Source organism: Leopardus geoffroyi, chromosome B2 (genome assembly GCF_018350155.1).
Source record: "Leopardus geoffroyi isolate Oge1 chromosome B2, O.geoffroyi_Oge1_pat1.0, whole genome shotgun sequence".
Taxonomy (NCBI): Eukaryota; Metazoa; Chordata; class Mammalia; order Carnivora; family Felidae; genus Leopardus; species Leopardus geoffroyi.
In genome coordinates, this window is record NC_059332.1 from 119339625 (window position 1) to 119354561 (window position 14937).

Here is a 14937-nt window from a genome sequence, read left to right on the forward strand (position 1 = left end):
TTATTTTCTTGGGATTTCTGGACATCCTGTTTAGGCGCCTGCCACTGGCAGGTGAGTCTCATCGACATCCAAACGATTCAGGGATTGAGATGCTCTGTAAATGCCTGCCCAGGGAGGTTAGAGTAACTTTCCTCTTTGGCGAATATCCACAGGGCACAAGACCACAAAAACATATGCCTAGCCTTGGGCAACATCTCTGTAGAATATTTTTTCCCCTAAGAGATTCCTGCCGCATTTCCCTCAAGCCTTTTTAAAAATATGGATTTCTTTTCACACCTAGATTGATTTTACCCATTGTAGATGAATATTATCCAAGGAGGAATTATTTTGTATAGAAAATACTGAAACTGGACAAAAGCAAACACATACACCTTTATCACAGGTGAGACTTCCAGATAGCCCTTTTTCTCTCTTAGGTGCTGTATCATATTAAGAAAACTTTCATTTATAATTTGCAAATGTGAAGACTTATTGCCATGATCTGAAATGTGTGTCCCCCCAACCCCGCAATCCACATGTTGGAACTCTAACCCCCAATGTGATGGTGCTTGGAGAAGGGGTCTTTGTGAGATAATTAGGTTTAGATGAGGTCATGAGAATGGTCTTTCCTAGTGAGATTAGTGCCCTTATAAGAAGAGACACCAGAGAACTTGTGCTCTCTTTACCTTTCCCTGCTGTGTGAGGACACAGGGAGAAGGGATCCATCTCTAAGCCCGTAAAGAGAGCTCCCACTGGAAAGTGAACCCTGTTAGACCTTGATCATGGACTTTGCTATCGCCAGAACTATGAGAGAATTTATTTCTCTTGTCTGAGCACCTGGTCTGTGGGATTTTTTTAGGGCAGTATGGACTGATAGAGACACTCGTCATATAGCATATATCAATGTGTAAATACAGCCGGTTAGTTTGATTTGCAAAGTGGCCAAGTTTCATTATCCACTTAAAAATTCATTTGCAGTTAACTGCACAAAACACCAAGAGGTTCTATCTATAGGAAAAGTTGCCACAGTTTGTCCCAGAAAACTCTCAGCCTCTCTCACAGCCTTAGAGACTCTTTTTCAAGTCTAATAACCTGTAGATAGTCTTGAATTTTTTATATAGACAACCATGCCATTTACAAATAAAGTTTGTTTTGTTTTTCTTTATGGTCTAAGCCATTTTATTTAATTGCCTTGTGTTATTATATTGGCTAGCATGCCTAATATATTATTGAATAAAAGAGACAGTGAAAGTTTCCTTGTACGGTATTTGCTGGAGAGTTTTGATAGGAATCCTTTATCTATTTAAGCATGTTTCTCTTCTATTCCTATTTGCTAAATTTTTGTTTTTCTACATGAGTGAGTATTGAATTAATGTCATCACTTATTGGGAATATTATATGTTAATTATTCTTTAAGGGGTGTGTTACATTGCATTGCATTCTGAAATAAATCATCACTTTATTTTTAGGATTAAAATTTAATATTTTAATTTTTTTCTCTTTATTTTTTAATTATTTTTTGTTTAATTTTATTTTTTTAATTTACATCCAAATTAGCATATAGTGCAACAATGATTTCAGAAGTAGATTCCTTAATGCCCCTCACTCATTTAGCCCATCCCTCCTCCCACAACCCCTCCAGGAACCCTCTGTTTATTCTCCATATTTAAGAGTCTCTTATGTTTTGTCTCCTCCCTGTTTTTATATTATTTTTGCTTCCCTTTCCTTGTGTTCATCTGTTCTGTGTCTTAAAATCCTCATATGAGTGAAAACATATGATATCTGTCTTTCTCTGACTAATTTCGCTTAGCATAATACCCTCTAGTTCCATCCACGTAGTTGCAAATGGCAAGATTTCATTCTTTTTGATTGACGAGTAATACTCCATTGTATATATATATATCACATCTTCTTTATCCATTCATCCATCAACGGACATTTGGGCTCTTTCCATACTTTGGCTATTGCTGATGGTGCTGCTATAAACATTGGGGTGCATGTGCTCCTTTGAAACAGCATACCTGTATCCCTTGGATAAATACCTAGTAGTGTAATTGCTGGGTTATAGGGTAGTTCTATTTTTAACTTTTTCAGGAACCTCCATACTGTTTTCCAGAGTGGCTGCACCAGCTTGCATTCCCAGCAACAATGCAAAAGAGATCCTCTTTCTCTGCATCCTCACCAACATCTGTTGTTGCCTGAGTTGTTCATGTTAGCCATTCTGACAGGTGTGAGGTGATATCTCATTGTGGTTTTGATTTGTATTTCCCTGATGATGAGTGATGTTGAGCATTTTCTCATGTGTCTGTGGCCATCTGGATGTCTTCTTTGGAGAAGTGTCTATTCACGTCTTTTGCCCATTTCTTCCCTGGATTATTTGCTTTTTGGGTGTTGAGTTTGAGAAGTTCTTTATAGATTTTGGATACTAACCTTTTATCTCATATGTTGTTTGCAAATATCTTCTCCCATTCTGTCAGTTGCCTTTTAGTTTTGCTGCTTGTTTCCTTCGCTGTGCAGAAGCTTTTTATTTTAATGAGGTTCCAATAGTTTATTTTTGCCTTTGTTTCCCTTGCCTCTGGAGACATGTTGAGTAAGAAGTTGCTGAGGCCAAGATCAAAGAGGTTTTTGCCTGCTTTCTCCTCGAGGATTTTGATGGCTTCCTGTCTTACATTTAGGTCTTTCGTCCATTTTAAGTTTATTTCTGTATATAGTGTAAGAGAGTGGTCCAGGTTCATTCTTCTGCATGTCGCTGTCCAGTTTTCCCAGTACCACTTGCTAAAGAGACTGTCTTTATTCCATTGGATATTCTTTCCTGTTTTGTCAAAGGTTAGTTGGCCATATGTCTGTGTGTCCACTTTTGGGTTCTCTATTCTGTTCCATTGATCTGAGTATCTTTTTTGTGCCATTTAATATTTTAATATTAAATTTTAATATTTATGTAAGAAATATAAGGGGAATGTTTATTTCTTTCTTGTGTGAGTCCAAGTAGGTGGTCTGGTCAGAGGTAGCCTTTTAAACTCTAGCTTTTTCATATGCATTCCAGCCAGTTGGAAGGAATATGGGAAGGAGGAAGAGAGGCCTACATTTTATAAGGACATACATTTCTTTTTATAATACTCCAGTGACCATAATTTGCTCACATGGCCAGTCTTAGTTATAAGAGAAGCCACATTTCACCATTTTCTATTTAATATTTCCTGTACCCTATTTTATTTTGGTATTTTCTATTATCTATTGCTTAGCATTCTGGGTCAAAAACAATTTTTTTTTTTGAGAGAGAGAATGAGAGAGAGAGAGAGAGAATGAGCCTGGGGCGGGGGGAGGCAGAAGGAGTGGGAGAGAGAGAGAATCTTAAGCAGACTGCACATCCAGCTCAAGCCTGACATAGGGCTTGATCTCACGATCTTGAGATCATGACCTGAGAGCAAATCAAGAGTCAGATGCTTAACACACTGAGCCACCCAGGCATCCCTAATGGGTAAAATTTTTAGCTCATTTATGCTTTTTCTTTTTTTTTTTTTTTTACTTTGTTAACAAAATTACAGAGGACTAAAAATAAATGTTCCTTGAAAATCACTTAGGTACATCTCACAAGTTTGAGATATAATACACCAACTGTTGCTCAGTTCTATACATTTTATAACATTCATTTGTGAATTCCATTTCAAACCATTGATTAGAGAGTGTGCTTTTTTATTTCTGTATGGTTTAAGAATATATTTTAATGTTTATTTCTTATATAATTGCCCAAAGAACATGAAATATACACTGGTGATTCCTTAATGTTTATTGAGGTTGCTTTATCATTTAATATGTGGTCACATCTTTCAGCTGTCCCTTTTGTACTTGAAAGAAATGTGTTTTCTCTATTTCCTGGATCCAGGAGTTCTATTGATCAAGATTATTAATTATGCCACTTGAGTTCTTCCATATAGGTGTTAATTTTTATCTGCTTCTGCTTTATTTCTGCAGATTTCTAATAGAATTATGTTAAAATTTTTTATTGATTGTGGGTTTGTCCATTTTTCCTGAAGTTTTTTTCTTAAGTTTGTCTTTATTCACATTTCATTACTGATAATATCATCTATGTGAATTTTTCTATTAAATTTTACTTTAACTTCTAATGTATCTCTCATTAATATTGTTAAATTAGCTTTGCATCTTCAATTGCCTGTAATATATTTTTGTATCCCTTTATTGTCAAGTTGTGTGTTCTTTGTTTTAGGTATGTTTCTTAAAATAGAGTTAGCTGGACTTCTGTAAGATCAATTTAATAATTCCTTGTTTTAATATATTAGTTTAATATATTTGCAGTTATTATGTTTACTGATTATAACATCTTACTTTGATTTTTCCTTCCATACATTAGCCTTATTTTTCCTCTTTTCTGCATTTTGTTTCATTAAAAAATCTTAGAAAATTTACCTTTATTTCCTTTCCTTTGCTGATTTGGAACCTATAGATTATATTTATTTTTGTTTAGTGGACACCTATGAAGTTTACGCTCATTATTTAAGCATACATTCTTTTAACAAAGTTCAAAGTTATTCAAAATGTCTACACTTATTTCATGCATGATATGGATCTCAGTATGCTTTAATCACACAATACCCAATCCCATATCGTTCTTATTAACTATTATATTGAATTTATCTATCATTTGAGAGTAGCAAATACTCTTAAACTTTTTTCTGGTCTAAATTTTTATAAAATTTTCCCTTATTCTCGAATGTTGAATTAAGTATAGATTTTTTTTTTAATTTTTTTTTCAACGTTTATTTATTTTTGGGACAGAGAGAGACAGAGCATGAACGGGGGAGGGGCAGAGAGAGAGGGAGACACAGAATCGGAAACAGGCTCCAGGCTCTGAGCCATCAGCCCAGAGCCCGACGCGGGGCTCGAACTCACGGACCGCGAGATCGTGACCTGGCTGAAGTCGGATGCTTAACCGACTGCGCCACCCAGGCGCCCCGTATAGATTTCTAATTGCAAGTTATTTAATCTCAGGACCTGGAAGATACTACTCCACTATGTTACAAAATCCATTGTTTCGGATAAGATTTGTTTTGTCTTTCTGAATGTTGTTCCTTCATAGTTAATCTCTTTTTTATTTCTTTTTTTTAAAGTGATTTTTACATTTATCCTTGATGTATGTAGTCTCCTTATAATATATCTAGATGTGAATTAACCCTATTGTTCCTGCATTTTACTTGATGTACCCTTTCAATCTCATTACCCATATCTTTTTATCTAGTAAGTATTATATCAATAATCCTTTAATCAGTAATCTTTGTTCTCATATTGACAACCCATTGATTAGTGTATGGTTCTTTCCAGGTATGCAACTGTGCTAAGATTAATAATATAAGTCATTATTCTTTAGGGTTCTGTGTCAGTGTGAGTATAAAATGTGCTCTCATTCTACCACCATTTGCGATGTGGTTGTTAGAAAAATGGCCCCAATGAATGATGCCTCAGTAGTCATGCTCTACCTAGTGCCTTCCACATTGACTCTGGGCTTAAACATGTGCTTGCTTTATCTAGTTAGACATCCACAAATGTAACATAGTAGAAGCTTAATCCATGCTTGTGCATTAGGGCTGGCCCTATCAGAACCCTGAGATCACCATGTTATCAGGACTCATAGTATAGCTTCTCTAGTTGTACCCCATCTGTCCCTCCAGTGGAATGCAGCCATAGGTGAACCACCAAGCCAACACTCAGAATTATGAAATATAATCTTAAATTATGAATTATAAATATAACAAATCCTTGTTGTTTTAAGCTATTGAGGTTTGGAGTGTTATCTTACGCAGCAATAGTTAACTAGTACAATGTCTGATTTTTAACCCCTCCCCATTCAAGAATATGTTCCAAATGACACACACATTTTTATACCTAGTTGTGATGATGCCATACAAAAACCAAACTTTTCAGTCCTTTGTTCCTTATGTTATCCCCAGAATGAAGTCATAAGACCCTGGGGTACAAGTAGTCATATTTACCGAACTTATGTAGGACATCCAGCTTCCCAATGGGGATAACAAATCAGGACAGGTCAAATATATAAATAAAGTAGTTTTTTGGGAGGTGGGGGGGAGAAATTCAGATAGTGTTATTGTAAGTGGAGCAGTGTCCATTTGAAAATGCTGGACCTCTGAAAAAGCAATAAGGGGATGTTGGTAACTGAAGTAGAAGCTGTGAATCATGATCACTGTCATGATTTTCCTTCCCAGGGGAATGAAGTCCACTTTTACATGGAAAAGACACACGGTTGCCTCTTGTGTTTACACAACGAGCTTTCAAACCATACTTCCTTGGAAGCCATGTGACTAACTCAAAGATCGAACTTCAAGTTAGTCATTTGCTGGCCTTACAAAGGCAGGGTAGCTTTCACAGTCTACATATGAGCAGTTTTCCACAATGTCTTAGGGACATAGAAAGCACCTTACAGGCAGATGACCGTTTAATTTTTTTATTAAAAGTGTGTCTACCTCTTTTTGGCTCAGGATTGTTCCAATTTTAGACTAAAGAATGTGTTAAGGGAACTGAGTTAACTTTAAAAAAAATCTATATACCACTTGTGTATACACATACTGTATGTAAACATGTGTGTGCATGTGTGTGTATAAACTTAATCAGGACTGGGGCGCCTGGGTGGCGCAGTCGGTTAAGCGTCCGACTTCAGCCAGGTCATGATCTCACGGTCCGTGAGTTCGAGCCCCGCATCAGGCTCTGGGCTGATGGCTCAGAGCCTGGAGCCTGTTTCCGATTCTGTGTCTCCCTCTCTCTCTGCCCCTCCCCCGTTCATGCTCTGTCTCTCTCTGTCCCAAAAATAAATAAACGTTGAAAAAAAAAATTTAAAAAAAAAAACTTAATCAGGACTGATAGAAACCGTCTTTTAGTGAATAACCTGATAATTTCCTAAAAATTTATTTAAGGGATAAAGTAACTAAGCTAATAGTTATGGCCACTCAGTGACAGGCTCTTTATTTTTTTTTTGTAACTTTATTTTTTTTTAATTTTTTTTAAAGTCTATTTATTTTTGAGACAGAGAGAGACAGAGCATGAATGGGGGAGGGGCAGAGAGAGGGAGACACAGAATCGGAAGCAGGCTCCAGGCTCCCAGCTGTCAGCCCAGAGCCGGACGCAGGGCTTGAACTCATGGACCGCAAGATCATGACCTGAGTCGAAGTCAGACGCTTAACTGACTGAGCCACCCAGGCGCCCCAAGAGGCTCTTTGTTTTTAAGAAATATTTTTATATGACCAACTTAAACAAAGATAAAATAAATATCTTCCTCACAAATTCACTGAAAATAGTCAAAGCAAAATCAAAGATTTGAGGCACTGAACACACATTTCGCATCCTTATAATCAGAGGCCAAATATTCCTACCCTCTTATACTCAGAGGGTCCATTTGGCCATAATTCTCTTTATCCCCAACAAAGTTAACTGGAACGTGAAAAGCTTCCCAGGATCTACAATGAGGGAAGCCACTGTTAGCCCTGAAGTGAGTGTTAGCTTTCACTGTGATGGACTAAGCTTTTGTGTGGTTTAAATATAATGGCTATGCTAAGGGTGAATATTTCTTCTACCCCAACCAGTCACTTTATCACTTGCCACAACTTTCTTTCCTAGGCTTCATGGTTTGTGATACAGACTCCTCTCACATTAGGACCTACACATTTTTTATCAAAATAATACTGTATAAGATCCGCTTTAACACTCAAGAAAAAGAACAGACTTTACATGACCCTAACCCTGGCTATTTCATCATGTTGGTAGGATGAGATTTTCTTCCTAAAACTATTATCTGAACAACATTTTCCTTCTGCATCAAATTAAAACTCCATGACAGCAAAGAGCAGATCTGTCTTATTTAATGCTGTTAAATAAGAAAAATTTAGTCAAGTAAATTTTTAAGCTTTAATTGGCTTTATTGATTCATAAATCAGATAGAATCCCATCTAGGAAGTAAAGGAGAGCTCCAAAAGGCTCCAAAAAGGGAAGATTTTTAAAGGCAGGACAAGGAAGTCATAAACAGGGGGAAAAAAAAAGGATTCTTTCAGGTGAGTATACCTTCCTTCAGGGGATGGAGGGGCCCATGTGACAGCTCATTGGTGCTGACCAGAAAATTCCTGACTGACTGGTTAAGACTACATTTCTGGGGGAGGCTGAAAGTACAGTTATATTAGGTATTAAGCCCTGTTTTGGTGATGTGGCCAAGCATAAGTGACTCCATTTTGGGTTGTGGTTTTCTTTTCTTTTCTTTTTTTTTCTTTTTTGTAAGTTTGTTTATTTATTTTGAGAGAGTACGAGCATGAGCTGGAGAAGGGCAGGAAGAGAGAGGGAGAGAATCAGAAGCAGGCCCCACTCTGTGAGCACAGAGCCCTGTGTGGGACTCGAACTCACAAACTGTGAGAGCGTGACTTGAGCCAAAGTCAAGAGTTGGACGTTTAACTGACTGACCCACCCAGATGCCTCTGAGTGTGTGGTTTTCTTTTTAACCACCTCCCCCAACTTGGATCAGGCTCATCTTAATTGAGAGATGTGATAAAAAGAAAAAGAATTAAGGCGTTGTTCCACTCTCAGCGACTGCTCTGAAGTTCTTGCAGCTTTAGTTGTTCCTTTTGTGTGGTGTCTGTAGTCATGATGTTTTTGCTTAACCTGTGATGTTCACAGGTCATGGCTTCAGATTTACATTTTTTAATTTGGTCATTCTCTTTGTTCGTTTTCTGATGTTCCAGTCTTAGGGAGATCATTTACCTGGTGGCTGCTAACATGTACTTGAAGATTTGAGACAATACAGCACCTCAGGGAGATTATCATAATTACGATAAGCAGAACAAATCCCAATGTTTGTAATACACTTTGGAAGCCATGGTCCCCAAGATCCAGACCATTCAAAATCAAATAAGTCAAAGAAATATTGTTGAAGAAGTCACCTTTTTTAAGCCAAGTAGCTTACTCAATGATCTTATGTCATTGAGTTTTAACTTCCCCAGAAGTATTAATCCAGGTATAGCTAGATGGTTTCAGCTGCAGCATAGACACCTTCCTTGCCCAGCCAAAAGATAATCAAGGGCTATTATGAAGACCAACTTTGACCAGAAAGTCTAAGGATCTTTGCTGGGGAGCTATCACTTTAGCAGTGGATTTTTCGATACTTTCAAGATTTAAGGAGAAATTCCTGATCATAGCCTCATTTACATTTATCACTAACCAGGTGAAAGATGTGAATCAGAATGATGAAAGCCTCCTTGTAGGTCCTTTCTAATTTGATGATATAAATTCAGAGGATTCAGCCAATGAGATCTTTTATTTTGCTTGTGAAAAGTGAGGGGTTCAATTAGATTTTCTCCTAGCCTGAAATAAAAGGTTCTTCTAGGGGCGCCTGGGTGGCGCAGTCGGTTAAGCGTCCGACTTCAGCCAGGTCACGATCTCGCGGTCCGTGAGTTCGAGCCCCGCGTCGGGCTCTGGGCTGATGGCTCAGAGCCTGGAGCCTGTTTCCGATTCTGTGTCTCCCTCTCTCTCTGCCCCTCCCCCGTTCATGCTCTGTCTCTCTCTGTCCCAAAAATGAATAAATGTTGAAAAAAAAAAAAAAAAAAAGGTTCTTCTAAATTCTAGAGGTTATCTCCCTTACCAGTGGCCTAGGAGACACAGATGAGGGTCTGATCTTTGTAGGCCAATGCCAGAGTGAAGGAAGGGAAAAGGAGAAAGGGTTTCATGTTCTGTTTAAGCAGGAAGTCTTGATCTGTTGTCTTGGAAGCAGTCTACCTCAATGTCAACTACTTCTCTTGCCCCTTACTTTGATTCAGAGGTCTCCAGTGTCTAAACAGGATCAGGTGTCAGGTGGAGTCTTTTTGAGCTCTGTGATGTGCACCCAAGGCTCAATACTTTCTGGGTTTACAATAGCGTCAGTGGAAAGGAACACTTGGTAAGGTCCCTTCAAATGGGACTTGAGGGCTGTCTTCTGCTGATGGTATTTCCAGAATACTCAGTCACCAAGCTCTAAACTATGACCAGCAAGATTTTTGAATTGGGATCTGGAAATTCTTCCTTAACCTGTTGGTGATAGGTTTGAGCATCATATTGTTTGCCCAGTAAAGTGAGTTCCTTGATCACTGGAAATGGTGGAAGGTATACCCCAAGTGGGAAACACATTTTCTTTGCCACTGTGAGGGCATCAGGCTTGGGGCAGGGGAAACCTTCAACCCATCTAGAAACCATATGTATAATTACAAGAGCATATTGATAACCCATATTAGGTCCAGCTGCAGGGTTTTTTGTTTTGTTTTGTTTTTGTGGGTTTTTTTTTTTTTTTTTTTTTTTTTGGATTCAGCTTCTAAAGGATGCAACAGCATCAGGCAGGAGTTTTTTCCCCCTCATATATGCCTGAGTTTATTTTTTTAATATAATTTATTGTCAAATTGGCTAATATACAGTGTGTAAAGTGTGCTCTTGGTTTTTGGGGTAGATTCCCATGGTTCATCGCTTATATACAACACCCAGTGCTCATCTCAACAAGTGCCCTCCTCAATGCCCATCACCCATTTTCCTCTCCCCCAAACCCCCCAACCATCAACCCTCAGATTGTTCTGTGTATTGAAGAGTCTCTTATGGTTTGCCTCCCTCCCTCTCTGTTTGTAACTATTTGTTTCCCCTTCCCTTCCCCATGGTCTTCTGTTAAGTTTCTCAAGATCCACATATGAGTGAAAACGTATGATATCTGTCTTTCTCTGACTGACTTATTTCACTTAGCATAATACCTTCCAGTTCCATCCACATTGCTTCAAATGGCAGGATTTCATTCTTTCTCATTGCCAAGTAGTATTCCATTGTATATATAAACCACAGGTTTTATTTTTATTTTTATTTTTGTTTTGAAATTTATTGTCAAATTGGTTTCCATACAACACCCAGTGCTCATCCCAAAAGGTGCCCTCCTCAATACCCATCACCCACCCTCCCCTCCCTCCCACCTCCCCTCAACCCTCAGTTTATTCTCAGTTTTTAAGAGTCTCTTATGCTTTGGCTCTTTCCCACTCTAACCTCTTCTTTTTTTTTCCTTCCCCTCCCCCATTGGTTTCTGTTAAGTTTCTCAGGATCCACATAAGAGTGAAACCATATGGTATCTGTCTTTCTCTGTATGGCTTATTTCACTTAGCATCACACTCTCCAGTTCCATCCACGTTGCTACAAAGGGCCATATTTCATTCTTTCTCATTGCCACGTAGTACTCCATTGTGTATATAAACTACAATTTTTTTATCCATACATCAGTTGATGGACATTTAGGCTCTTTCCATAATTTGGCTATTGTTGAGAGTGCTGCTATAATCATTGGGTACAAGTGCCCCTATGCATCAGTACTCCTGTATCCCTTGGGTAAATTCCTAGCAGTGCTACTGCTGGGTCATAGGGTGGGTCTATTTTTAATTTTTTGAGGAACCTCCACACTGTTTTCCAGAGTGGCTGCACCAATTTGCATTCCCATCAACAGTGCAAGAGGGTTCCCATTTCTCCACATCCTCTCCAGCATCTATAGTCTCCTGATTTGTTCATTTTGGCCACTCTGACTGGCATGAGGTGATATCTGAGTGTGGTTTTGATTTGTATTTCCCTGATGAGGAGCGATGTTGAGCATCTTTTCATGTGCTGTTGGCCATCCAGATGTCTTCTTTAGAGAAGTGTCTATTCATGTTTTCTGCCCATTTCTTCACTGGATTATTTGTTTTTCGGGTGTGGAGTTTGGTGAGCTCTTTATAGATTTCGGATACTAGCCCTTTGTCTGATATGTCATTTGCAAATATCTTTTCCCATTCTGTTGGTTGCCTTTTAGTTTTGTTGATTGTTTCCTTTGCTGTGCAGAAGCTTTGTATCTTCATGAGGTCCCAGTAGTTCATTTTTGATTTTTAATTCCCTTGCCTTTGGGGATGTGTCAAGTAAGAAATTGCTACGACTGAGGTCAGAGAGGTCTTTGCTGCTTTCTCTTCTAGGGTTTAGATGGTTTCCTGTCTCACTTTCAGGTCCTTCATCCATTTTGAGTTTATTTTTGTGAATAGTGTGAGAAAGTGGTCTAGTTTTAATCTTCTGCATGTTGCTGTCTAGTTCTCCCCGCACCATTTGTTAAAGAGACTGTCTTTTTTCCATTGGATGTTCTTTCCTGCTTTGTCAAAGATGAGTTGGCCATACTTTTGTGGGTCTAGTTCTGGGGTTTCTATCCTATTCCATTGGTCTATGTGTCTGTTTTTGTGCCAATACCATGCTGTCTTGATGATGACAGCTTTGTAGTAGAGGCTAAAGTCTGGGATTGTAATGCCTCCTGCTTTGGTCTTCTTCAAAATTAGTTTGGCTATTCGGGGCCTTTTGTGGTTCCATATGAATTTTAGGATTGCTTATTCTAGCTTCGAGAAGAATGCTGGTGCAATTTTGATTGGGATTGCATTGAATGTGTAGATAGCTTTGGGTAGTATTGACATTTTAACAATATTTATTCTTCCAACCCATGAGCATGGAATGTTTTTCCATTTCTTTATATCTTCTTCAATTTCCTTCATAAGCTTTCTATAGTTTTCAGCATACAGATCTTTTACATCTTTGGTTAGATTTATCCCTAGGTATTTTATGCTTCTTGGTGCAATTGTGAATGGAATCAGTTTCTTTATTTGTCTTTCTGTTGCTTCATTATTAGTGTATAAGAATGCAACTGATTTCTGTACATTGATTTTGTATCCTGCAACTTTGCTAAATTCATGTATCAGTTCTAGCAGACTTTTGGTGGAGTCTATCGGATTTTCCATGTATAATATCATGTCATCTGCAAAAAGTGAAAGCTTAACTTCATCTTTGCCAATTTTGATGCCTTTGATTTCCTTTTGTTGTCTGATTGCTGATGCTAGAACTTCCAACAGTATGTTAAACAACAGCGGTGAGAGTGGACATCCCTTTCGTGTTCCTGATCTCAGGGAAAAAACTCTCAGTTTTTCCCCATTGAGGATGATGTTAGCTGTGGGATTTTAGTAAAAGGCTTTTATGATGTTTAAGTATGTTCCTTCTATCCCGACTTCCTCGAGGGTTTTTATTAAGAAAGGTTGCTGAAATTTTGTCAAATGCCTTTTCTGCATCGATTGACAGGATCATATGGTTCTTATCTTTTCTTGTATTAATGTGATATATCATGTTGATTGATTTGCGAATGTTGAACCAGCCCTGCATCCCAGGAATCCCACTTGATCATGGTGAATAATTCTTTTTATATGCTGTTGAATTCGATTTGCTAGTATCTTTTTGAGAATTTTTGCATCCATATTCATCAGGGATATTGGCCTGTAGTTCTCTTTTTTTTACTGGGTCTCTGTCTGGTTTAGGAATCAAAGTAATACTGGCTTCATAGAATGAGCCTGGAAGTTTTCCTTCCCTTTCTATTTTTTGGAATAACTTGAGAAGGATAGGTATTATCTCTGCTTTAAACGTCTGCTAGAACTCCCCTGGGAAGCCATCTGGTCCTGGACTCTTATTCGTTGGGAGATTTTTGATAACTGATTCAATTTCTTCACTGGTTATGGGTCTGTTCAAGCTTTCTATTTCCTCCTGATTGAGTTTTGGAAGTGTGTGGGTGTTTAGGAATTTGTCCATTTCTTCCAGGTTGTGCAGTTTGTTGGCATATAATTTTTCATAGTATTCCCTGATAATTGCTTGTATCTCTGAGGGATTGGTTGTAATAATTCCATTTTCATTCATGATTTTATCTATTTGGGTCATCTCCCTTTTCTTTTTGAGAAGCCTGGCTACAGGTTTATCAATTTTGTTTATTTTTTCAAAAAACCAACTCTTGGTTTCGTTGATCTGCTCTACAGTTTTTTAGATTCTATATTGTTTATTTCTGCTCTGATCTTTATTATTTCTCTTCTTCTGCTGGGTTTAGGCTGTCTTTGCTGTTCTGCTTCTATTTCCTTTAGGTGTGCTGTTAGATTTTGTATTTGGGATTTTTCTTGTTTCTTGAGATAGGCCTGGATTGCAATGTATTTTCCTCTCAGGACTGACTTCGCTGCATCCCAAAGCATTTGGATTGTTGTATTTTCATTTTCGTTTGTTTCCATATATTTTTAAATTTCTTCTCTAATTGCCTGGTTGATCCATTTATTCTTTAACCTCCATGCTTTTGGAAGTTTTCCAGACTTTTTCCGGTGGTTGATTTCAAGCTTCATAGCATTGTGGTCTGAAAGTATGCATGGTATGATCTCAATTCTTATATACTTATGAAGGGCTGTTTTGTGACCCAGTATGTGATCTATCTTGGAGAATGTTCCATGTGCGCTCGACAAGAAAGTATATTCTGTTGCTTTGGGATGCAGAGTTCTAAATATATCTGTCAAGTCCATCTGATCCAATGTCTCATTCAGGGCCCTTGTTTCTTTATTGACCGTGTGTCTAGATGATCTATCCATTTCTGTAAGTGGAGTGTTAAAATCCCCTGCAATTACCACATTCTTATCAATAAGGTTGCTTATGTTTGTGAGTAATTGTTTTATATATTTGGGGGCTCTTGTATTCGGTGCATAGACATTTATAATTGTTAGTTCTTCTTGATGGATAGACCCTATAATTATTATATAATGCCCTTCTTCATCTCTTGTTACAGGCTTTAATTTAAAGTCTAGTTTGTGTGATATAAGTATGGCTACTCCAGCTTTCTTTTGACTTCCAGTAACATAATAAATAGTTCTCCATCCCCTCACTTTCCATCTGAAGATGTCCTTAGGTCTAAAATGAGTCTCTTGTAGACAGCAAATAGATGGGTCTTGTTTTTTTATCCATTCTGATACCCTATGTCTTTTGGTTGGGACATTTAGTCCATTTACATTCAGTGTCATTATAGAAAGATATTCGTTTAGAGTCATTGTGATGTCTGTAGGTTTCATGCTTGTAGCGATGTCTCTGGTACTTTGTCTC